This window comes from Podarcis melisellensis (assembly GCF_964234715.1).
Source record: "Podarcis melisellensis genome assembly, chromosome: 5".
In the NCBI taxonomy this organism is placed as follows: Eukaryota; Metazoa; Chordata; class Lepidosauria; order Squamata; family Lacertidae; genus Podarcis; species Podarcis melisellensis.
Genome location: NC_138537.1, coordinates 66,739,969 through 66,767,319, shown reverse-complemented (window position 1 = coordinate 66,767,319; position 27,351 = coordinate 66,739,969). Strand labels below are relative to the sequence as shown.

The following is a 27,351-nucleotide window of genomic DNA, read 5'->3' as shown; positions in this document are numbered from 1 at the left end:
TCACAGAGTTAAATGGTTTACTACACCATGGAGATAAAAGGAAGAATCAACAGAGAAATGCTCTTTTTGATGACAGCTCTCTGTTTCTTACAGTGGGCAGTTCTTGCTTCAGTAGACTTCAGACTCTTGTTTGTGCAATGTCACCAGCAAGATGATTAAGTTTGCTCATTGGCTTTACTTGTTGCTTATGATCCCTTTTATGTTCCATTCCTAGTTAGATTATAATAATACTTGAAAAGGGGGGGGGGGAATCAGAAGAAGGATACTAAAGTAATGTGCAGCAGTAATTGGAATATTAGTTTGTAAGCAACCTCAGGAAATCATGTAGAATCTGAATTAAGTGTGCTGTTGAGCAGGATAATCCTTTCTTAATCAGCACTCAAGAGGAATACATAGTTTCTAAACCTGTAAAATAAATTCCAGTGAGAACATTTTTTTAAAAAAAACACACGATTCTGGCTGAAGGCAGCCTATGGGATGAAATGAATTATGATGAATACTATATCAAAGTAACATGAGGAAAATGTTAGGTGTCTTTCTAACCTCTACCCATTGCCCATGCAAACTTGGGGTGCCATCCAGTGATGGTCGCCCACTTACGCAATGGCATATTAGGTTTATCTTCCTCCTCCTCCAACCTCTGTACATACCCCAAAGTTGTTCTGTTAGGGTTGGATTACCAGACTGGTAGCAAAAGAAGCAGGAAGCTGTGGGAAGAGGAAATGGTGCAGATAAAAAGGCTGTGTCCTCAAAAAACCACTATGGTTGTGGTGGGAACATTCACCCCTTAGAAGACAGCCTTGCCCTATGGGTTTTCTGCAGGGAAATATTTTACCACCGCCAGGGCTTTTTTGCAGAGCAGACTCTACATGGCGCCCTTGCAGCCATAATTGGGATTTTAAAAGAAGGGAAAGAGGAGGTTGGGGTAGGAGGCCATCTAGGGGCAATAGAATGGCTCCCGCAGATCTGGCTGAAGAAGATGAATCCTTTGAATTCATGCCAAAAAGACAAAGCTACAAAAAGAATCTTAGGTTTTTGAAATCTTTATTGGTCCTGTCCAATCTCAGCAATGAGAAAACAATACAGAAAATAAGAGTGATATGAGTAGAAAATGCATACTTGTACCTGTAAATAGCTTTGTCTTGCTGTGATAGTAGTCTTTAATGTCCCTTTTTATTTCTGCACTGTGTTAAAAAATATATTTGTATGTGTTCAGGAATCTGCGCGGTGACCCTCTGCTTGCAGATTTGATCTGCTGCTCTTTATTCACCTTCAGGCATGCCTCAAGGGTTCTTGTGCCATATGTATGTATTAAAACAATCAGACTTTAGTGGCTGACAAAACCTGGGTTGTTGAAATGTTGTCAGGTCATGTTTTAAACCCAAGCCCTTTCAAGGTCTCCTGGGGAAATAGGCATCATTTGCTCTTCCTCTCTCTCTCTTTAAACTGCTTTGGCTTCCCTCCCAGCCACTGTCAGTGGAAGAACCAACCAAATAAGCTTCATGCCTGCATGCTTCAGTAAAGTCAGATTAATGTTCTTCTAGATAGCATGGTCAAACCAACTGACCTTTGCCAGCTTGTTTGCATCAAGGTGAATTATTAATTACAAAGCTCGTTGAGGGATTTTCTATATGAACCTTTTGCTGCTGTTTGAGACAATCTATTCAGGCAGATAAATAGGTTGGCATGAAAATATTGAAATAAGGGGATGGCATGGAAATAGGTATTGGGACGCAGGTGGCGCTGTGGGTTAAAGCCTCAGCGCCTAGGACTTGCCAATCGAAAGGTCGGCGGTTCGAATCCCTGCGGTGGGGTGCGCTCCCGCTGCTCGGTCCTAGCGCCTGCCAACCTAGCAGTTCGAAAGCACCTCCGGGTGCAAGTAGATAAATAGGGACCGCTTACCAGCGGGAAGGTAAACGGCGTTTCCGTGTGCGGCTCTGGCTCGCCAGAGCAGCGATGTCACGCTGGCCACGTGACCCGGAAGTGTCTCCGGACAGCGCTGGCCCCTGGCCTCTTAAGTGAGATGGGCGCACAACCCCAGAGTCTGTCAAGACTGGCCCGTACGGGCAGGGGTACCTTTACCTTTACCTTTATGGAAATAGGTATCATCATCATTTTCTATTTCAAACAGATGCAAAACTTAAGATGTCACAACTGTAATATTTTTGTGGGTTGCTTGCGCTTCCATTCACTTTAACTTCCAGCCATTGCTGCAGCATTTTCATATTTGTGTGCCTATCTTAGCAAGTTCTCAAGACTCTCAGTTTCTGTCATTCTGTAACACACTAGAAACTGTTCTGTAGTAGTTTGCTGCTGAAACTCATTGGCACAGTTTAGCAATTTTAGATTCTGCACCATCTTTAGATAGTATTGGGCATTACTTCACGTATTTGAAAATGTGGAAAGTCAGCCATACTACCTTGGTGGTCTTCTTTCTCACTCTGCTGAGTGGGACTTTGGACTTCTGTCCCAAGTGTTGCCCTGACAGCATCACTGCTAAAACTGTGAGAGATCTGCATTCAAGCCTAAGTATGCTAGTTAGTATATGAAGGGGTTAAGGACAACAGAGTTCTAATTAGTAGAGAGGATCAGTGAGGTCATGTCCTGTCTTCTCATAGGAGGAAGGAAGTAACACTTGTTTCCTGTCCCCCCCTCTCTCTCTCTTTCTTTCTCATGCTACATGCAGAGGAGGCAGACATGCCTCAATTTAGCTCCCAGTCTCAGACATTTGTCTGCGATTGCCTTTGCTGAACTTCAGCTAAGTATTTTACCTGCATTATCTTATTGCTGTTGCCATAAGGAAAATGCACAACTGTGAACTCAATTAAGTAAGTAAATCATTTTTAAACTTACTTCAGAGTGTGGTCTGCTTCACTGCGTGAGGGTTGATGGGTTCAACTGAAGAGGGGATTGGTTCAGCTGCTCCATTATGAGACTCAATGATCTGCTACTGGGACTCTTTGTGTGCTAGCCACATGACTTTTTTTATTAAAACCAAAAAACAAAACAGGTACCAGCCATTTTTTGCTTTGTTCATTAACCCACACATGTAGGTCTGTGGAGGATTAAATATAATTAATATATCTTCATACTAATTCACATCAAAAACTATAACTGGCTGTTGTACCACTATATGCATTTTTTAAGTTACCTAGAAGACAATGTATCAGTTTTCTTCTGTTGTTCCTATGAATCTGAAAAGAAAGGGAGTCTTAAGCAGTATGAGTTATTATGCCCTCTTGCAGAAGAAAGACCCTTTTGAAAGAAAGGGAGGATCCATCTGTTTTCATTTCTGTTTCAATATTAAGAAAAATTATGGCAGAAACCTTTATGCTCCCTTGCTTCTCATATGCGGTTATGGCATAGCCGCTGCATCTTATGTGCATGCACAAATACTGTGGGTTACCTGCTGGAGAAGGACTAACCACTCAGTTTCATGATTAGGTAGAAGGTTCTGCCTCCCCTATATTGTTTATCAATAATTTTATATTATTTCCCAAATGAATGAATGGCAAAATATGGAAGAAAGTAAATGGGTGCATTTGAGGACAAAAGATCACTATCTGCCCATTTTTCTCTCTTCTCCCCTAGCTGCATAATGTCTCTGAAAACAGTGTCTCGTACCAAATGCAAACGAACTGCGAAAAAGACTATGAATTGGAGGTGGGGATCAGCATTTACTGTCAGAAAGTCTAATCAGAATCTACTTTCCTGTTATCTGAATCCAATGGTTTGGGTCCTACCCTCTGAAGAAGCAAAAAACAAGCTTGTTCCATCTTCCATGTGACAGCCTTTTAGATATTTGAAGATGACTATCATACCACTTTTCAGTCTATTCTTTTCCATGCTAAACATACTCAACTCCCTCAATTGTTCCTTGTAAACCTGGCTTCCAGACATCTTGGTCACCCTAATATGAACACTTTCCAGCTTTTCAATATCCTTCATAAACTGTGGCACCCAGAACTGGACCAACTGGTGGTACTGTTACTTCCCTTGATTGGGACACTATACTTTTGTTAATGCAGCCTAGAATTGCATTAGCTTTTTTTGCTGCTGCATCACACCATTGACTCATGTTCAGCTTGTGGTCTACTAACATCCCCCTAGATTTTACATGACTTTTCTATGGCCAACTATCAGTGAAGTGAAAAACGTGTCACTTCAATCATTGCAATAGAAATTAAGGGAAATACTGTCATGGAATAATCATGTGCTCAGCCTAATATTGGTTTTATGGAGCTGAAGTGTATAAGCAATAAAGAATGTTCATCAAAAGGAAAGGAGAATGGTTGCGGTCCTGTACCTACTGTCTTGGGGCTAAGTCCCATTGAATTCAGTGAAACCTGCTTCTGAATAGATATGTGTAGGATTGTGCTATTAATTGCCTTAAGAGTGACAACTTTTGAGAAGTATTAAATATATTCAAAGAAGATAAGTTGACAAGTTAAGGCTATCCCTTGCCTATTCAATTCCTGAATGCATTTTTCAACCTTTGTGAAGTGAACCATCTTTCAGCATAATTATTTTTTCATCTACTATATAAAATAGCAAAGGCTTCCAATGCAAAGTGGGAAAGGTGATAGCTGTTGAATTACTGAAAAAAATCTTCAATATTAAGCATTTGAAAATGACTAGATTTTTTTATTGTCAGATAGAGGCCTTGATATGGAAAGGGATTTCAGTGAATTAAGTACTGTAGAGGTTTTTAATCTGTTACAGTGAAATGTCACTTTGGCATAGCATGTGTCCTACCTTTTATTTTTATTTTTTTATTATTTATTTAAAAATCCTTTGGTACTATATCATGATCACCTAGACGAGTTCCAATCTGAAGAAACCTGGATTAATAGGATAGTTTGTATGAGGGCTCATTTGTTTTGCTGTAGATAGTAATCAATAATGAGAACCCTGGGAGTATTTCTGGAATCATTTTATTGTAAGTGAAGCTGTGTTGAAAATTAATGAATGTAGGGCACCTTGTTACTTTGGAATGCCCTGTTAAACTGGCTTTGAAACTAAGTGCTTACTGAGTCATGTTATTAACTTGTATAATTCCAGTTAAAACTGAGTTTTGTTGCATTGTGATATTCTGAAGGATAAAAAAGAAAATCTTAATAAAAAATATATTTACAAGTGGAGAATTATATTTGTATTTGTATATTATATTGTAAAAATTCCCTTCCCTCTTCCATCACTCAACCTCCTATGTTTTCCCCATGCAACCATCTGTCTATATCATATATGCATACTCTCAGATATACCGTACCTGAAGAACGTAGGATCCCTCCCCCCTCCATTCTCCTAATCCCAATCCTTTACTCAGATCTCCCCTTTCACCTCCCCTTTCCCTTTTATCATTTGTGGACATTCAGCAGCAGGTAAGCAATCCACTGTGGGGTGCCCAAGTGGAAAAACCATTGAACCATGAATTGCTAACACTTTGGTCCCTGGACCAATAACAGGAGATTGTGTTGGGCTAGCAACAACAAGCACAGGCTGCATGACCACCCTCATGTCAGCTCTGGGTGTAATCTCCTGTGCACTTTGGGGGGGGGATCACCTTAACACCCAGTGACAGGAGAGGGCTTGGCCGACTTCAGAAAAAAGTATTTGGATGTTGTTTTTGGCAAGTATTTGGGCAATGGCAGCTAACAATAGCAGATAGCCTTCTGCGCTGTCTCTCTGAGTTTAGCATAGTAAGGTAAAGGTAAAGGTAAAGGGACTCCTGACCATTAGGTCCAGTCGTGGCCGACTCTGGGGTTGCGGCACTCATCTCGCTTTATTGGCTAAGGGAGCCGGCATACAGCTTCCAGGTCATGTGGCCAGCATGACTAAGCCGCTTCTGGCGAACCAGAGCAGTGCACGGATAAGCTGTTTACCTTCCTGCTGGAGTGGTACCTATTTATCTACTTGCACTTTGACGTGCTTTCAAACTGCTAAGTTGGCAGGAGCAGGGACCAAGCAACGGGAGCTCACTCCGTCACGGGGATTCGAACCCCCGACCTTCTGATCGGCAATTCCTAGGCCCTGTGGTTTAACCCACAGCCCCACCCGCGTCCCAGGTGTCCACAAAATCTGCATTCTATATCTCTTCAAGGCTTATTGTAGGACAGATAAACCTTTCGAGTGATTCACTGTCCAATACTGCTAATGATACTTCATTGTATTCTGACTGTGCTGTGAGTTCCCTGCTCACTTTAATCCTCTAACTTGAACAGCTGTGGATTTTTTTTTAGATTTGTGGTGTTATTGTTGTTTTTTAATGTAGATGAAATCTGCAACACTGCTTTTTGCCTCAAGGCACTTCCTTGAAACATACATAGCTGTATACCTGTAGTGTTTTGTCTATTTGTGCACCTAAGGGCCTTAAAAATATTTCCTTTTCTATTATTCCTCTGTTCTTTTGCCCAACTATGGGAAAGTCCATGGGAAAGACTTAATTCTGTTTTGCTGGAGTTGGTACAGCCTCTTTTTATCTTGCTTAGAGCGCATTCAAGATTTTTCAGCAAGTGCCTTTTCCTCCTTCTGCATGAATGATGCACAAATACACCCTACTACTAATAAACCTCTGTGAAGAAACCAACCTTGGAGACTGTACGTCCATACATAAAGTTAACCTTTTAATGTCCTGCAGGGTGGGGTACAGAAGCCAAAGTTACATATTGACAGAAGTGAGTTAAAATGTTTCAGTTCACAGGATTTGACCCAGCATAGAGCAAAGATCTAGACACCAGACAGTCAAGTTGTATTGCCACACAGCCTGCATGTGGGAAGAACATTACAAGCAGATTGAGGGGCCTCTCGTAATGGGGTGGGGACATGGAGTTTATGAATCACAGTTTCACTAGTGATATAGACAGACAGACAGGAGAAGCTAATGGGGTGATTCACAGAGAGGTTTTTCAAGATGATATTGCTCAGTAATTGCCCATTCTGAGTCAATAAGAACAAATGTCATGGGCTGAACCTGTAGGTAATAAACTTTCATTTTAAGTTGCCAAGGACATATGTTGATCTTTATTTGTGAATCAGCATAACAGAATGAATCTTGAGCATTGGAAAGAACACTGCCTGTTAATACATCACTAAATTAAATTACCATGTGTGGAATCTCTATGTTAATTCCACAATGAACTGATTTCAGAGATGGAGCTCCTTAGGGTTATGTTATGTTGTTATGTTATAATTTCATTCTTTGTAATTGATTATATCCTACTTTTCAAATATTTTTTTCAGAGCATGTGGAAAGTGGTACATTTTAGTGGTATGCTTACAGAACCATTTCCTTCTCTTTTTTCAATATTCTTCATCAGGTCTTATCTTAATATATTTAACTGACATTAAGGCTGGATAAATGCAACACTTTCTTATAAGATTGTGGAGACTGAGCATATATTTTTGCCCCTAAAAAGCACTTCTTGAGAAAGTGGTTTCATTCTGAAAATAAACACTCATTGCAGATATAACCTTAGTATTTGTGAGCTGCTTGGGTCTTCATTGGATAAATTTATTCAATAGCTGGTGGCACTGAATTTTAAGGAGAGCTCCTTAGAAGCACAAATGCTCTTACCACACAGAAAGGAAAGTGTATTTGGCACATTTCACAGCTGATTAGCAGATTCTGCAGCAGACCTTGCTACGTGGTCCGCAGGTACACATAAGCACATTTCTCTTTTATTGTGGGGACATTTGACTTTAGGTTCTTATATTGCTGAAATTATTGTCTGTAAAACTAACAAAAAATGTTTCCAAGCAAATAAAATTTTAGATACTGTGACCTGGTGTTTGGTTCTGCTAAATATTGAGCATATGCGCAGAATCTTGATTTACTTCTGGGGATAATGAATTATTTGTGTTACATATGAACTCATTGTGTTTATGAATTATGGCAACATCACCGCTTGCAATATATAATGAAACAGGTCCTTTTATATTGGTGAAGAAAGTCAGAATAGAGCTCTGCCTTGAGAGGCAACCACGTAAAGGCATGTTGCCACCCACTCAATAAGACAGTATGTGCAATTGGGCTATATACTGGCTAATTTGCATGGACCCTAATGGACAAAATATGAATGACATTTGAACAATACCAAGGATGTTTAGGGCATATATCAAGTATTCCTATTTTACAAGTGCAAGAATCTGGACTTTACAGGGTTTTGTACAATATTCATGTAAATATTAACATTAAATATTAAATATTACTATAGTTTTATAAATAGCTTAGGGAGGGAAAGAAATCCACTTTTGGGTAGTCACTGAGGAATACTTAGCTGCTTCACATTTATCTTGATCTTTTTTATTATATATATATTTTAAAGAACTAGAATAAAATACTGTTCCTACAGCTTCTTTGTTCATTGTCTTACTTGAATAAAAAATCCAGAAAGGCTCCTGTCAAAAATTTATTGTAATTACTTTAAATACTGGACACACATATACATATGTTGTGGATAAAAGCACCATATTGTAACAGTAAAGTGAAATAAATATATTAAATAACTCAACCATAAGAAGGAAGTGTTGTTGCTTTTGCGCCAGTTTTCAGTATGTAGACTCGGATTAGAAGGAGGCCCTCTTTTTATTACAGTTGGCAAGTGTCACAAAAATTATATACGATCAAATAAATTATCGTTAAGACTGTTCTGTGTTTGCTACTGCATGCATTTATAACATAACACCATTTTGCCACCATTTTTTTTAAATGATTTTTTTATCTACAGGTTTCCAACAATGGTGAACAAACTACAGAATGCCATATTGCAGTGAAGCTCAACCCAACATCATGACTCCAGAGTCTTGGTGAGGAAATGTTTCAGAAACTTGAATCTTTTTGTTTATTTAACGTCAGAGAGCATATGTTACATTTTGCACAAAGAGTTAAATGAATATGTTTTTATTTATATTCATAATCCTTGCACTTACTGAGAGACAAATGGGATGTCATGTGGCAGTCACAGGTTATGCACACATCTGTCCACTTCTTAAAATGGAAGGGTAGTTAGGGTTTTTCAAAAAACTTCTATATGGGTGACTTGAGACAAACCTTTCCACGCCTCTGTCTTACTCATTGCTCAAATGATGAACCACGTTTGTTTTCAGGCCGATTGATTTCTCGCAACTGAGCCAGGTTGGCAGAAACATGCTAAGTCACAGCATAAAACATATCATAAGTCAAAGGGAGGTAAAGGGAGCTCAGTTTCCTTCCCTCAAAGTCCATATGGATATATCAGTGTTAAATATTATAGCCCAATCTCACCTGACCACTTCAATAGGAATTAGCAGGTACAGTGGTGCCCCGCAAGACGAATGCCTCGTAAAACAAAAAACGCGCAAGACGAAAGGGTTTTTTGGTTTTTGCGTTGCTTCGCAAGACGAATTTCCCTATGGTCTTGCGAGTTTGTTCCCTTTTTTCCTAAAGCCGCTTGAAGAGGCGCAGTTGCGACGGACCGTGCTTCGCAAGACGAAAAACATCGCAAGACGAAAAGACTCGCAGAACGAATTAATTTCGTCTTGCGAGGCACCACTGTACACTGGGACATGAGCAGCCAGTATGGCTGGTCCTTCTTGTGTCCAGTTTGTTCCTTGTCCCAGTCTATTATCAAACATTTTTTTTTTAAAGCGCCAAACAAACCCTGTCGATTAATCTTCTGGTGCTTAAACTGAGTGAACCTGCATACAGTGGTACCTCAGGTTACAGACGCTTCAGGTTACTGACGCTTCAGGTTACAGACTCCGCTAACTCAGAAATAGTACCTCGGGTTAAGAACTTTGCTTCAGGATGAGAACAGAAATTGTGTGGTGGCAGCGGGAGGCCCCATTAGCTAAAGTGGTACCTCACGTTAAGAACGGACCTCCAGAATGAATTAAATTCTTAACCCGAGGTACCGCTGTATTTCCAAAACTTTAATATAGGCATAGAGAAAGGGATGACAGTGTTCTTTTTAATCTCAGCTGCTCTGAAGGCTGCTTCAAATATTTAAAGTAAATGGGAAGAGGAGGCTCAAATTTTAGTCACACTTGTGCTAGCGGCTCACAGGCAAAGGGGGAAATGATCATCATCATATCCCACTGTGTTTCATCAAGGAATCCAAAGCCATCACCCATCCAAGCATTGAGCAGCAGACCTAGAAGTGCTTAGCTTCAGCAAGGTAGTGCCTTCAGACCATGCCATGGGACAACATGAATTTTCCTCCAATAGGAGATACACACTTTGTTCTTGTACTGGGAAATGCAAATCCTTCCCTTCCCTTTTGCATCAGATTAGACCCAGATGTAATCGGTTGAAGACTCTCCTTCCTTGAAGCTTTGTAATCAGAGGTTGATGGCCACCTGTCATGTATGATCTTGTTGAGATTTCTGCATTGCAAGGGCTTGGACTAGATGACTTCCGGGGTCCCTTCTAACTCTACAATTCTATGATGCTATGATAAATATGAGTTACAATTGCTCCCTCTATCGCTGATTCCTTTTGAACTAAACTGAATAGCTTCTATTGGGCTTTTGCTGCTTCTTGTGATTGCCTGTAGTGATTGAGATGAATGAAGGAACAGTTTTTCTTATCTTCCATTAAAGCTTTAGTTGATGGTATCCAAAATAGAATACTAAATTAATGGTAAAAACTCTCACACACCTCACCCAATATACACCAATCCAGTGTTTGTGGCTGGAGACAGGATCATTTATTTGGTCCATGAAGATTTCTCAGCAGATATTTAATTATTCTCTAAAATGTAAAAGAGTGCCAGAGCTTCGCTTGGCACAATTATGCTATCAGGAACAATGAACATTTAGTCCATTGATGGATAAATCCTGGTATCAAAATATGACATATTTATTTCAGAAATTTGACAACCTACGCAATTATTTTTTTCCCCAAAGGGATATTGCTTTAGCCAAGAAAGATTTTAAATTGTGTTGAAATGATGTGTTTATGCAGGAAAATTTTGCATCTCTTTATATAAATATAAACCAGACCCAGGGGATTGCTTATTTAAAATTAGTACACTTTGTTTGATGAAGGAACCCACTCTTGCTTGGTTGCTATTAACGCCTTCTACATTTCTTGATATTAGCAAAGATACCATACAATCTAGTTTCTACCACTGGTCAATAGGTCAGAAAATAGGTTTCCTGTAAGGATATTAATACAGGCATCCCCACATTTACATATTTTTGGATACAGTATTTTTTGCATGGATTGAAGAGAGAGTGGCAGAGAGGGTATTTAAGGGGCATTTACAGGGTGCTCCCACTTTATGCGATTTTTACAGGGTGCTCCCCGCTTTATGCGTTTAGGGGCCCAGAACACAACACTCCTTAAGTGGGAGCCCCAGTATACTGGGGCACAAGCCAAAGTTTACATTGCAAATGTGAAATATCACAGAATTGATTGTCTCTATTTCCTCTATTTCCTCAATTTTATTTTTGTATATTTAATTACGGACAGCAGTTACCTACAGCAGTTATATATATAAAAGAAAGAGACAATTATGCATTGTAGCCCTAGCTTATATTTTAAAACGAGCTTTTTAGTTACATGTAAAATCTGTTTTGTACATTTTTGGAAGAAAAATATCACATGTTAGAAAAAGGAATGTTTTGTTTGTTGTTAAGAAGGCTGCCGGAGGGCAATCTGGTTATCCTATAGGCACAACTGACAAGTGTGCTCAGTTGCTGGGAATTTGCACAGGGACTTTTCTTATTTGCCCAAATTACATTTTAGAGGGCAATTTATTACGTCTAGACCACTTGAATGCGTATTGATAAGTTCTGCTTAATATTGCACACTTGAGAGCCTTACTCTACATCATAAGTTACTTCCTGCTGTTACACTTAACTTAAGTCAAAGCTTTACTAAAGGATGAGGGTCGGGTGGCTGTCAGAATATCTTGCTTTTAATAGCTGCTGACTATCATTTAAACAACAACTCTATCTTTCATAGCTGATCTGTGCTTGATGTTTTACCCACCAAGTTGGCAAGTAATAGTTATAGTTTATCTAGAGACCATTTCCACCAGTTCATCCCACACTCCCAACATTTCACTGCACCCTGAGGTGGCCAAAAAGCCAGAGCAAGCCCTGGCTGGAGTATTTATGAATTTTGCGGAATTTCTTAGGGGACAAATTGAATGTATTAACTGTGAGAGGACGCAGAAGGCTTGGCCCCTAACTTAATGGTGCCCCAAATAAATATTTGGCTTTCTCCTACACAAGTGAATAGTTGCCATTCTATCCTGTAGGGGACATAGTGTTGCAGTTGGGGACACAAAGAGTAATTTAGTCCAACCCTCTACGATGCAGGAATCTTTTGCCCAACGTAGGGCTTGAACCCAGGACCAGGGAGATTAAGAGTCTCACGCTGTACTGACTGAGCTATCCACAATGCATATCCAGTGCTTCCCTATGTGTGTGTTCATTCATTTGTGTACTTGTGCACATGCACGCACACCTGCACACAGACACACATGGCACCAGTGGCGAAGCTTCATGCTCCGGCACGGGGGGAGGAAAGAAGGTGGGGGCAGGGCTGGCACGCATCGTGGGGCAGCCACGATGGCACCCTGCCCGGATCGCGCTGCTGGAGGTGGTGTGCTCCCCCGCACTCCTCTTCCTCTGCCAGTGCATGGCACACCAAAGCAGGTTGAATTAAGCACAATTGCAATGAACATTTCAGGGAGGGGAAGGAGTGTTTATCTTGACCTCTCTAGGGGCCATTATTTGCTTCAGAGGAATGTGGGGTTAGTGACAGTTTTGGCCCCTTCCTAAACTGATGGCAAGAGAAATAGGAAAACACAATGGACCAAGGTTTTGCCCAGTTATCTTCTCTGTGTGATGGACTCATGGGAAAAGCTGTCCCATGAGCCTTTGCTGCAAAGAGTAGGGGAAAGCCTATATAAGGCTGCTTTCCTTGGAGCTCACAGCCATTTTGCTTTGAGAGCTTATCAGGTTAGAACCTTCACTGAGCAATTTTGGGTCGCTGGGTGACAGGGCCGGAAAGTATCTTTTCCTCTCTCAACCTGATTGGCACTTGGTTGGGTCCCCCCCACCTTCCCCCTCAGTAAACATATGGTTTTCCATTGTTAGGTGGAAGAACATCGTATGAGGTTAGAAATGGCAGGATCAACATAGTATAGGGGGCCGCCATAAGGGGCCTGAGGGGAGGATTGAGAAACCCAAGCATGGGTTTGGTATCTGCCTAGTTGGAATCTGCACCCTGGTCCCCCAGTGAGACCTTGCTTGCTTGACTTGCACCACAGCACGGTTCGACACTGGCCAACTCCTGCTGTTCAGGTTTGGAGTGATCCAAACCCAGCGGATCCATTCCATCAGCATGGTGCTTGTGGAATGCTGAACTGATTTTGGGACCCAATGCCTTTCCAACCCTTGCCCCGCCTGCTGCTGTCAGTAAAGACTTGGCCTGATTTTATCCCATCACCGTTGTACAGTCTGGTTATTTTGCTGCTCTCATGGGTCACATAATGCGCTTGCCTGGGCAAGTGAATTCTTATTATATCTGTATACTTAGTGATACTAAATGAGTGACCTTCAAATATTAACACCAAACATTAATATTAACAAACAAATATTAACACCTGTATCATAAATATCTGTAACAATGATCAGTGTTGTCACTCTTTTCAAAAGCAGATAGTAGCTAGGTGCCAGTACCCCTTGTTTAAAATTCATCCCAGCATTTTGTTACATGGGTTTACTTCGTCGGGAGTCAACATAGCTGTGTTGAACTTTTAACATCTTAAAGTCAGGAAGAGTGTTCTTAATACTGGCAGTTTGTTTGATCAATGCCATGATATATAATGGGAGTTCTGTTTTTGTCACTTTAACAGAAAAATGTTTTAGGAGCTCCATCACTGGGTGCCAATTTAACACCGGGTTTTGGCAGTGCTCTAAAAGTGCCAATGTAATTTATAAGATGACCTGCCTGTGTGGAAAGCAGTACTTAGACAAAGCTTCAAGCAGTTTGAGAAAATGTTTTAATCTTGTGCTTGTTCAACCGGAACAAAAGAAGTTTGAATGCCTGCCTGCTCCTGCACTGTATCTAACAACCTGGTCCTGTAGATTGGCTTTAGCTGAAATGATGCAAATAGTAGCTTGCTCTGTTGCAGCTGAAGTACAATCCCATGCACAGAATATCTGGATATTTTCTGATGTTTTCTTGATTAAATGTGAGCAGGTTCGCACTACCTTCTGTGGTTCCTATGGGTCGCAGAAGACCTACAGATAGAGCAGAATGAGATGATGATGATGAGGGAAAGGGAAAGGGGACAGAAGGAACTCCCAACGGAACTAAAACAGTCAAGCTTGTGAAACAGAATCAGAAAAAGCACATGATTTTACGTTAGCAGTGCTTCTGAGGTTAGATTCCTGCAGCAAGCCAAGCTGTCAGTTGTACTTCAGCAGGTTTTCAAACAAAATAATATTCTTGTGCCCCCAAGGAAGATTTCATCTGCACTTTATTGGGCAATTGACATGTTTATTAACATTCCTTATTCCTTATTTCTGGCACTGTTTGTGTGACTAGCCTCTGTTTTTGTTACTGCACTGGCTGTGGTGCTTCCCTCTTCTTTCTTCTGCTTCAACAAACCATAGTTTGCTGGGCTGGGGATGTTATATCTGAAACCCCTATTGATTCCCCCGCCTCTGCCCAGTGTTAGAGTCATGACACCTTTAGTATTAACAAACACATTACAGTGGTACCTCCGGTTGCGGACGGGATCCTACCAACGTGTTACTAATAACTTTTCTCCTTCTCCATTTTATTTAAAAACAAGAAGCCTTGTTAGCGATTTTTAAGAGAGAAATACTTCCATATAGCTTAAGTTAAATTTCACACTTGAAAATTTCAACACAGAATCAAAACTTTTAAGCCAATAAACTACTCATAAAATCAGTAGTGAGTCTTCCCAAACAAGGCTTTATTGGTATCAGGCAATAAAATTAGTACCAGCAGTCGGGATTTTGGAGAATACTGGTAAAAATGGGAGCAGAAATTGCTGGTGTTCACTGCTTCACTGGATGTCAGAAAAATCCAGTGCATATGATTGGCATTAATTATGTAAATTATGTAACCTACATAATTATGTAACTTACATAATTTTGCCACTGTGCACATTGAGACAAATAAAGCTTTTGGTGGAGGATGAACTGCTATGAAAAGGAAAGGAAACCATGCTGCATGAAACAAACATAGGATGGAATGGGAAGCAATGTTTTCTTAGCTCCCTAATCAGCATTCCTGGGAGTGATACATCCATTGGATCCAGATATATGTTGCACAACCAGAAAAGTACATGCACTTGCACAACATACCCCACTGAATTCCTCTGTATTTCCTGCTCTGTAGTACCCTGTGCCATAACCCATGCTTGTTCCAAAGGATTTGTTGATCCTTAATTATAATCTCAGATAGGTATGACCTGTAAAGTCAGTCTCTGTGGCACAGAGCTATAGATTCCACAGGCAGTAACAACACTCTCCAACATGCTAAAGAGGAAAATCAGGATTCACGTCTTTTGGTGCTGTGCTCCCACGGAAACTAGCTAACTCACAAGAGAGCACAGCCACCCAAAATGGGTGTCTTTTGAGGCCGCACTCTTGTGGGAGCCAGAACAGCACATCCCGGGATCCAATCAGAAACCAGGTTGGCTTTTGTAATTCTGGGATGGCCTACACAATTTGGGTAAGTGGCTGCGACACACTTGACCAGGGAAGGAAGTTTTCATCTCCTGCTTGAACTACTGCAGTGTGCTCTACGTTGGGCTACCTTTGAAGGTGACCCGGAAACTGCAACTAATCCAGAATGCGGCAGCTAGACTGGTGACTGGGAGTGGCCGCCGGGACTGCATAACACCAGTCCTGAGAGATCTGCATTGTTCCCATTATGTTTCCGAGCACAATTCAAAGTGTTGGTGCTGACCTTTAAAGCCCTAAACAGCCTCGGTCCTGTATACCTGAAGGAGCGTCTCCACCCCCATCATTCAGCCCGGACACTGAGATCCAGCGCCAAGGGCCTTATGGCGGTTCCCTCATTGCGAGAAGTGAGGTTACAGGGAACCAGGCCTTCTCGGTAGTGGCGCCCGCCCTGTGGCACGCCCTCCCTTCAGATGTGAAGGAAATAAGCAGCTTTCTTATCTTTAAAAGACATCTGAAGGCAGCCCTGTTTAGGGAAGTTTTTAATATTTAATGCTGTATTGTTTTTAACACTCGATTGGAATCCACCCAGAGTGGCTGGGGAAACTCAGCCAGATGGGCGGGGTATAAATAATGAATTATTATTATTATTATTATTATTATTATTATTATTATTATTATTATTAATAATAATTTTATTTATTAATGGGCATGACAGTGGCAGGGTCATTCCTATTGGGAATGGAGACTCAAAGTTCCATAATGAAAAATGATTGTATTCAACACAATTTATGCTGGGAGAAGTTTGGGCTTGTGGTCCCAGGCCTTCCTTACAGGGATGGATTATCAAATAGGGAGCCTTCATGACCTTCCCTGTCACCACAGATTAGTGGCAGATTCCTCTGCAAGGGAAGGAGATAGCAGAATAGACACTATGGCGGGAGTTTATCAAGACTGTTCAGTGTATCCACAGAGTGTTGAACAGAGTAGCCTGTAAAAGCAAACCCAAAGTTTCTTGCAGCATTCCTAAAACTTACATCATTTCGCCATAGTGCTAATTTTCATTGTAATAGTCCACTTCCTTGCTTTCTCTTCTGTATTAACATTGTACATTCAAATCAATGATGCAAGAGAGGTTCAAAAGAGAATTTAAACCTCACTATGAAAATATCATTATTAAGTAGTTTCTAGCTAGTCAATTAAATACACATCTGTTAATGTGAATATGGTCTTGGACACAATTGCCTGGATCAGCTTCTGGAAGGTTTTGCTCAAGCGTGCCTTGAAATTAAACAGCTGTCAGTCTACAGATCTGCACATTTTTCAACTTATTTGAAAGAAAGTAGTGTGAGAATCAATTTTTGCTGTGCTCACTCTCTCAAAGAATTTCCCCCTTCATTTTTCAGTACATTTCACAGGTACAAATATATATATGCTTCCATAAATTGCTTCCTTACATTGGTTCAGGCAGTACACCCAGTAAGTAGCTATCTTTGAAAAACACAGAACACCTCCCCTCCCACCCCAAATTATGGAATTCAGGAGTGCTTCTACATTTCAGCCTTGCAAAAATAACTCTTCAAAATCCTAAAATGATATATTTCCATGAGATGGAGTAGTCCACCCAGTTTATTGTGTACTGTGACAGCATTGCAACCATATATTTGAAAGTGCTGTGCGGTTTCGATTTTTCAAGGAAACAAATATCAGTTCCTCTGACATGTTTTCATTGGAAAGCTGAGTCAGTTACTTCTTAAGATCTGCCCTATCTGTCTTACTACTGATAATGTTGTATCATGTTACATTGAGTTTACTCAAGATATTACACACAGACAAAAAAAAATCAAACAGGAGAATGGTTGTCCTTGAAAGATGATTTCTAACTGTTTAAGAACTCTCATCTGAAAAGCTTGAAAAGTTGTAAGATCCAGTTAAGGATAAGGTACAGGCCCTTTGCTTCTTCCTTAAGATGTTTTACAGAATATTATAACTGTACAGGATTCAATCTTTATTGCTAAGCTAAGCATTAGCAACACACCAGAAATAAATAGCAATGAAATAATGTCATTTGAAAACCTAGGTTTTCTAGGTATTTGGTGGTTTTGCTTTTAAAAGAAACAACCATGGTTCATTTTTTGGTTTTAACAGTTGATATCCTTAACTGTTGCTATTTCAGCCACTTTGGCAAATGTGGCATTAATACCTGGCAACATGGATTTTACCTGTTTCCTGACACTGAAGCTCAAAAGTTGACATTTTAGGTGTGTGGCAAGCACATGTTTTGCATAAAGGTAAAGGGACCCCTGACCATTAGGTCCAGTTGTGGCTGACTCTGGGGTTGCGGCGCTCATCTCGCTTTATTGGCCGAGGGAGACAGCGTACAGCTTCCGGGTCATGTGGCCAGCATGACTAAGTCTCTTCTGGCGAACCTGAGCAGCAAACGGAAACGGCGTTTACCTTCCCGCCGGAGCAGTACCTATTTATCTACTTGCTTTTTGTCAGGCTTTCAAACTACTATGTGGGCAGGAGCTGGGACCAAGCAATGGGAGCTCACTAGGTTGTGGTGATTCAAACCGCTGACCTTCTGATCGACAAACCCTAGGCTCTGTGGTTTAGACCACAGCGCCACCCATGTCCCTTATTCAACAAATTTAACATTTTTGTGGGGGGGGATGTTTGTCATTTCAATGAACAAGTAAGTTTAGATACTTGTCACCATTTTCACCTGCCCATCTTCTAGCCAGCTCTGGCTGCCGAGCACTTGTCTCCCTGTTCTCTTCCTTTCACAGAGATAATGACTTCTGCACTTCTGCTCCTTTCTACCACCTCTTCTCTTGTTCACCAGCCTGTTTGCTAGCAAGATAAGCAAGTAGGCGTTAGCAACAGGAATGGCTATAGACTCACTCCAGAGAAGACCCAATGAGAGCACCTTGTCCAAGCCCCTTCTTCCCAAACAGTGAATCAGTTTGAAAATAAGCAGACCTGCAATTTATTGTGTAAGCTACTTTATTTCAAGACATAGATAGCCTCTTGTTTTCTAGTCAGACATGGCTGATGTTATTTTTTTCACCCTTCTCTTTTAGGATTTAGTTTACATCAATGAGATTTCCATTTGATCTTATTTTTTTCTTCTGTGCCAGAGGCTAATCAGTTAATATTTTATTGTGACTTAGTCCACTCGGAATAAATTTAGCTGTCCTTTGCTGCACTTCTAAGAATTGTTGTAACATTGTTTTGATCTTTGCAGTTTTTCCGGTAGACAGTTTCATTATTTAACTGATCACATTCTCATCTGAAAGAAGACATCAGCAGTTCAGATGGTAGTTCAAATGGTTTGGGAAATCTTGAGTAATATGCATCTTAAATATGGAATAGGTATTTTATTTTAGTTTTAGTTTTTCCACTACTTTCTCAGGGGGAGGGGGGGAATTAGTTTCCTTCCCAGATGCCTGTGAGCAGCAATAACACAGACTCTTACTAGTTTTGAAGCAAAGATTAAAATTAGAGCAAAGCTAAGATGTCAGCTGTTTGGCTTCCCTGTTACTACAGTGGTACCTCGGGTTACATACGCTTCAGGTTACATACACTTCAGATTACAGGCTCCGCTAACCCAGAAATAGTACCTCGGGTTAAGAACTTTGCTTCAGGATGAGAACAGAAATCGTGCTCTGGCGGTGTGGCGGCAGGAGGAGGCCCCATTAGCTAAAGTGGTGCTTCAGGTTAAGAACGGGCCTCCGGAACGAATTAAGTACTTAACCTGAGGTACCACTGTATATGCCAAGAGGTGGGCATTTTGATGACTAGGGAAGATTTTTTTGAAGGGGTGAAAGTATCTTTTTTGTTTCCCCAAATGTCCCAGAATTATATTGTGTTCTAATGGCTTGCCTAAAACAGCCTGGAGGGCCAAATGGGGAGGACTGAAGGGACAGATTAAGCCAATGGCCAGACTGTTCCCACCAATTCTTTGGAGCAATACAACACCTGGGGCACTCTGGGAAGATGAGGGTGGCTGTCAGCCACTGGCATCAAAGAGTTCTGCTACCCTGGCAGTTAAAGAGGCAGCAAGGGCAAAAGAGAGGGAGAGAGAAGCAGTTTCCTGGCACCTATCAGGAAGTCCCCTTGACTTTGTTCCAGTTTTGCCCCACCTTCTAGTTTTGTCTTATTCAACTAGGACATGTCTGAAACCCTTCAGAGCATCTGTCAGCCATGATACACAGTACTGAGCTAAGTGGACCAATTGCTTGTCTCAGTATAAGGTAACTTCATAGTGATTCACATTACACAAAGTTCGTCGCAAAGGTGGCTTTTTCTTTTCTTTTCTTTTTAGCCTTAAAATTAAAATTACCATATATTGTTCTGACAAATCCATCCAAGCCACTCTGAGCCCCTATCCATCAGAGAGTCTTGGCTATTTAAAACTGCCACAACTGTCTATTTATGTTTTCATTGTGTTAATAAAACCGATAGCTCTAGTAGCATTAATATACGATGAAAACATTTAAAAATCCAAGAAAATTATTTCAGCCTGAGGGATCAGAACAATTTATGTCGAACTTGTCAGGCTACTGGAGCAAACTAAATGAGTCATCAGGAAATAATTTAGGTTTGTTTCATATAGCACTGAAGTATTTTTATGAACATTTAATCATGTATTCCAAGAGGCAGCGGCAAAGGCCTTTCCTTTATAATAATTAATTGAGGGTGGTGTAACACACATATCCAAATGATCTGTTGTGTATTCATTCTGGACTAGGTAGCATAAGTTGATATATTTTCCAATAGATCAGAGGAGGGAAACTTCTGGCCCAAGGGACAGATTAGACCCGGGAGGGGTCCTAATTTGATACTCAAGGCCGTTCTCTGCAGAACATGCTCACTAGCCCCTCACATGATATTATATGTGATAACAGATGTGGGGCAGTTAAATTTATAGCTAGAAAGTAACAATAAGGAGCATCGTTCTGCCCGGACACTGAGGTCCAGCTCCAAGGGCCTTCTGGCGGTTCCCTCACTGCGAGAGGCCAAGTTACAGGGAACCAGGCAGAGGGCCTTCTCGGTAGTGGCGCCCGCCCTGTGGAATGCCCTCCCATCAGATGTCAAAGCGATAAACAACTACCTGACATTCAGAAGACATCTGAAGGCAGCCCTGTTTAGGGAAGTTTTTAATATGTGACATTTTAGTGTATTGTTCATCTCTGTTGGAAGCCGCCCAGAGTGGCTGGGGAAACCCAGCCAGATGGGCGGGGTACAAATAATAAATTATTATTATTATTATTATAAAAGTGCACTCCCAATTGCATTCCCTCCAATGTGACACGATTTTCCAGGTTCGAAATCCCATGCAAGATCACAGACCTGGGAAAAGTGGTTTTTCAGACATGGTGCCCCAAAACCTGGAGAACCCAAAAACACTTTATCGGGGGTGAGATCTTGGCACAAAACTTTGTGAGAACAAGTAGTCACCGTACTCTCACAGAACCCCCCCCCCCAAGGATATCCTCCTCCTCCTTTTCAAAGCCATTGACAGGTATGCAATTGCTCCTTATCAAGCGAGGCTTGCTGTCGGTGCGGATAAACTGATCGACAGCGAGCATGGATGAGAACAAGCCTTGCAAAGGATTGGCTGCACTAGAGAGTTCCCAGTTTAGAACAGTGCAGCCAATTCCTTCCCCGTGTAGAGCTTGCTGTAAGCTCAAATCAGCAGCCCAGTGTTTACAAAAGGCCACATGGGGAAATGCTTGTGCCAGCATAGGTAACAGCATTTGCATTTCTTTTCAAAATGAAATATGATATATACATTCTTTTCATTCAATAATAATAAAAAAGCCACCTCATTACGTGGGATGGGCAGATGGCAGCACCTAAGCCATTACACAGTAACCTTTTTGTTCACCTCCCAGGAGTCCCAGTACTAGAACAGGAAGGCACAATCACGTTTTCCAGAAATATTGGAGACAGCCATCTCATTCGCAATATGGCAGGCTGCTTCCACTGCATTTTAGTTGGGCACCTGGGGAGCTGTTGTTGGAATCTGGATATTGGACTATGTGGACCCTTCATTTGATTTTGTATTCATATGAGCCTTGAAGCTAAAACCCATTTTCAGAAAATAAACCGTCATATGACATTTGATCAAAACATTGATCAAAGATTGGGGGGGTATCACTTTATCATTGTCAGGTTTGAATAAACAAACTATTAAAACAAATTCCTCTTTTCTGTTCTTTTAAGAAAATAATAAACTAAGATTACAATTGTTCGAATAAAAAAAGTTTGATCCAGGCAAACTTTAGTATGTTCAAGGCTTATTGAATTCAATAGGTTAGTGTGCCGTAAAGTTTTCCCCAGTAAAGATAATTCTAAAATTATATTTGAAATGGAATTTGAAATTGCTTAACTTTGGGTTCATTTTGCAGAAAGGATCCAGCTATTGGTTGAGACTATCTAAATAAAGACTGATATGAAACCATGCAACACGTGTGGTCTTAACAATCATGCCCATTTAGGAGCTACTAATGATACATGTTTTTATGTACATGTTTAAAATATTAAAATGCATCACCTTTTTTTATTTTATCTAGTCACATGCTAGGATATTATAAAGAATAAAGAGAAAAAGACATGTATAGAACTGTTCTAAATACTGTATCTTTGGATTATGGACAAGAGCATCCCACTCAAAGGTTTGGGGCTGGTAGCAGTATTTAAAAGTACTGTATTCTGAATTAAGAATATAAATCACAGCTACCGCTCACGTTAAAAAGAGGAAATGTGTACAGTTAGAGTGAATTGTGAAGAACCATCTAGGTAGTATGAATTCCAAAAGTTTTTAATACAATTATTAACACTTCCAGTCACGTTCTCCTTTGGGAATACTCTCAAGGAAACAGGTTGTGGGGGAACCCATGCTTAAAGGAGAATGAAACACTCAAGAAGATATTTCAGTAGCCAAGGCCAAGCTAGAAGAGTTTGAAATCAAGCTGTTGCAGTCTATACAGAATTGTTTGAACTGATGACTTCTCAAGCACCTGGCACCTTAATGGCAAATGCTATGAAATAAATATTTACTGGAATGTAAAGAACAATATATTATGTGGACAAATAAAGTAGTTTGTTAACAAAACTGGATTTATCAAAACTAGATTCTGCACCAGAAAAGAAATTATTTCACAGTTAAAATGATATATAGCCACCTGCTACCTTTCAGAGGATTTACTCTTTGGTTATGAACAAAACTGTTTTATGTCCTATTGCTAAATATATTTTCTCTCTTTGCAAACGAATATTTAAGAAAATAGTATCAGTCTGAGTCTAAAGTTTTAAAGCCTGTAAATCAATATATGTGGCAAATTGGAGATCCAAGAAAAGCCCTGGGCCTAAATAAATCCATCATATGTTCTGGGAGATTATATTTTAGTGTACACACATATACTGTGTCTTGGAATACCCAGACTGACCAAGAAAAAAAAGCTTTGGAAGGGTTAGTCAGTCACATCTTGATTTATTGGGCAACAAAATTGGCCATAAAACTACCTTTTACAGTGCTCAAGAGACCAAAGCATATAGATGTCATATTGAGTAATAACATCAGGATAATACCAAGGTCTTCAGTTGGTTTGCAGTTTTCATATGGATAAAACCAGATACAAGACACTTAATACCAAAAAAAAACAAACCCAGGACATATTCTTCAAATATTAAAGCACCTTGAAAGATTAATGTTCTTCCAAATAAGGCCCCAGTTATATGAAATAGGAGATCTGAGAGTAACCAAAATACTTATTTTATTTTTTCTTTTCAAATGCAGCAATGTGTTTTTGTTTCATCATGCAAATATTGTCAGGAAACTTAATTCATGAGTATTTCTATCATGTCCCTGTTTGTATGATGGATGATACCTAACAATTCCCAAGTAGGAAATTCTCTTGTTAACTCTCACGTGTGCCAGAAACCCTGGGCTGCCCATCTGACAACTGCAGAGAGGGCTACAAGTTTCATAAGAAGCGAGATTCTTAAACTGACTTTAAACCATGAGCTACTTCTACCTACCTTGCACCAACCTCCTGATCATATGCCATGGCAAGCCAGAGTATGGCTTACTAGCATCCTGGATGACAGCTGTCAGGTTTGGCTCAGCATGGGGGGGCCGCTAGGGGCGCATTGGAAGATGGCCGACAATACCATCTCTCTGGCTCACACGAGGTAATTAAGAGGCTAATATGGGAGTAATTAGCCTCCCTAGTTTTCCCAGGGGGAATGGGAAAACTGCTTCGTCTGCGGTTGCCTATAAATCACCTCCGAGTTCAAAAGAAGGAGGGGGTGTGGGCATTAGATGGATAGCACTCATGTGAGTTTTTTGCTCTCCCGAACACTACTTCTGATTGCGACCTGGTTGCAGGAGCTCAAAATAAATAATTAGAGAGGAGCAAATGCACATATTTCGAGTTAAGAAAGGGAGTATTGATTGCTAACTAAATCGACCTCTGTGAAGCTGAGCGACGGGTTGGACTGAACAGGAAAATATATCAAAGAAGACTACATCAAAGATGTCGGTATGTCGGAACGGGGCGGAAAGAGGGAGAACTTTTCTTTTTTTCTCTATGTGATTACCTAACAACCGCCCCCCCCCTAAGAAGAACCGTTGCAATAACCGATAACAAGTGAGACGGAATAATGAACTGTGTGGAAATGAATCATTAACTAAAGGCTTTGCTTTGTGGAAGATCTGGAAAGGAAATGGAAGGCTTTTGGGATGACGCAGTTCTAAAAGAGAACCGCCATGACAAGACAGGCTCTGTTGCAGGATTGACAGTCAAGAGAGGGAGGAAGCCACGGCTTTGTTATCATATTTGACTCTGTGTTTGATCTAGCAGAACCCCCTGAAAAGATTGATGTCGTAGCAACAGGTCTGTGAAAGCTAATGAGCAGACGCTAAGACTGTATTCTATGGAAATGTTGAAATGGTGTCTGCCGTTTGAATATGACTTTTGGATTAATGTGAAAATCCACACAGGACTATAACAACGTTTGTTTCAACTCGCTTGTGGAGACTTTCAGAGGTTATAAAGAAAGGGAAAAAATATGATAACAAGAAAACTGAAAGATGATTTGTAAAGGAAAACAACAAAGAGATGAATGGACAGAACTGTGAACATCAAAGCAGCAGAAATAAGAGATGATTGGACCCCTTTCTGAGCTCGAAGCATGGGTACCCCCAACAAAAAAATAAATTTTGGTTTTGTAATTTGGAACTAATGTGATTTGATTGGTTTGTTAATAAAAATTATCTTTAAAAAAAGGGGTTGGCTCAGCATGTCCTCCAAACATGGGATCAAAGTCAAGGTCTCTTCTCCTCAACCATGAGCTGTAGCCATGGGATAAAGCTTCACTAGCAACCCTGGTTAAGCTAGAGAACCCTATCCCAGGTTCAGGCATGCTGAGCCAGAACATTAGCTTAATGTTGTGGCTTGGTCCTGGCCAGGACTCCTGATTGTAGCCTGCCTGCACATTGGCCAATCACAGGCAGGCTACTGTGCAGTGCCAAAACTTTCACATTTGTAACCAACACAGTTGTGGCCTTATTGACACAATGTACTCTTTGTCCTGTCTGGTTATTTCATTGCAATGAAGTCACAGGGCTATGGCATGCAATGGGATGTTCCATGGTATATATGAAGGGTTGCATGCATAGCCTGCTTGATACTGGTTTCTCTGGAGAATGGGAGCGGGTGTTTATATATATATATATATGCACCAAAAGCCATGTTAGCAAAATCAGTAAGTAAAATCCTCCTTCAGATAAATAAATATAATACTGAATCAGGTATTATTCCTGGTTACCACTAGCAAAAAAATCCATCCTCTTTAATTGACTTTGCACTGTTGTATAAATAATATACCACAACAGTTTTAGGAATGCTTTGGGGCATTTTGTGGTGCTTTCTGTTGATAATGTGTATAGCTGTAAATCGAGGTCCTCTTCCGAAGCAAGAAACTCATTTACAAATATTTAGTGTTTATTTTTCTCCTGCTTAGTTGAATAGTAATTACTTGCGACTTGTATAATAGAAACATTTAATTTGTATACTCTGACTTATGGCACATACTTATTAAGGTGAGAGACAGCTTGGAGGATAACATCTTGTGACTTGGCTCTTATATTTCATATTCAATTGACAGTTCTTTCCACGTTTATGTGTCTGCAATAAATAAATCATAACAATTTTTTCCTCAGTGGAATCTTGGTGCAAAGTCAATCATCCAAAGAGAAGTGGAAAAACAAGTGCATCATCCACAGAGACGACCATCAATGGAAGCGCTAATAGAATTGCATGGCTTTTGATAGAATTCCAGCCTGATATTGACAGGTGATCCCGTACATGGGGGCATATATAGCTCCAGGCTTCTGTTATCATTATGTAAAGTTCTTGTTCTTTACACTCTTTGTGCTATTTCCTTGGAGACATGGTTTCAGATACAAAGTATTTTGTCAGAGTCTTATAATTATGAATTGAGCAGACTGAATCTCCCAGCTGTTGCAACTAACAGCAGCATTTAATTTGACAGTGAAGTCAGGGGTATTTTCTGCTTCTTGAATCTCAGCCAGCATTCATTATTAATTAGTATGAAATTTGAGAAGCATGTTGTTAATACACTCCTGCAACCGGTACAGTTTTAAGGGTACAGTCTGGGTGTGACACTGACTTGTTTAAGTACTTCATCACTCTGTGTCCCTGAAAGGTCACTTTGTTCTGGCCCAATGTTCTGCAGATCCTTCTGTTTCCTGTTCCACTGCAGCCCTGTGCACCACATTCAGCATTGTTTAAACCCTCTGATTTTTATTTTTATTTATTTTGGTGGAAGGGATGTAGGGGGTTAAGTGGATGGAGTTCAGCAATTGCCAAGAACTGATAAAACAATATATATACCAAAAAAACTTTAATACATTTATGTTCCTTAGTAATACCAATGGGTGATGCAAACTTTCTTGTTTCAAGACTTTTATTAGTGATTGCACAAAGTACATAGGCCACTCAGATAGACATGGGGAAGTTACAAGATATAATCACTCCCTGTGCTTATCTGTTTCCATATACCACACCTGTTGTAGAATACATCAATGTGTGTTGAGACTTGTACCCTTCATGGAAAAATGAATGCCTCTGCTTCGGATTGCACACTCTGTAGTCCAGTATAAAGGCTGCAACCATCAAGTGGCAATTCAGAAGCTCACATTAGCTGAGCAGAGTTCCATTCACACTAATCTGGTTCCAAGCATGAGTGTTCAAACACAGAGAGACATTATTCTGCAGCATCAGGTGGTGGGTTGCATGTGTGAATGAGCTATAACAGGACATGAGAAACTAACATCACTTCAAAACCACCCCATTAAAAAAAATAAAAAAAAAATATGGAAGAGATTAAAAGAAATGAGTTCTACACTGCAAGCTATTTTAGGAAAAATTTAAAACAATGTGAAGACAATAACATTGGCTGCTTTTGTTGAGCTATTTCTTTTCTTCCTTTTCAATCTGATATGGAGTACTGTGATATCTCACTCTCTTTTTGCTGGGTAGAGGTGCACATTTTTCCTTTTTCTCTTTTACAAAAATGGATAAGAGAACATATACTATATCATATGAACATCTCTGAATTTTTAAGAAAGTTCAAGTGAGTGGCAATATTGCTGCATGTCCT

The 27,351-nt window shown here is 40.3% G+C and overlaps 1 protein-coding gene across 15 annotated transcripts in view; it reads left to right on the top strand.

Moving 5' to 3' along the window:
- The window catches only part of PCDH15 (protocadherin related 15), a gene marked incomplete at its 3' end in the record, with an annotated part of 626,354 nt that overhangs the window by 157,733 nt on the left and 441,270 nt on the right, over positions 1 to 27,351 (top strand). For all 15 annotated transcript variants that reach the window (XM_081912931.1, XM_081912944.1, XM_081912932.1 and 12 more), the window contains one exon: positions 8,727 to 8,805. The remainder of the gene's footprint in view (positions 1 to 8,726; positions 8,806 to 27,351) is intronic.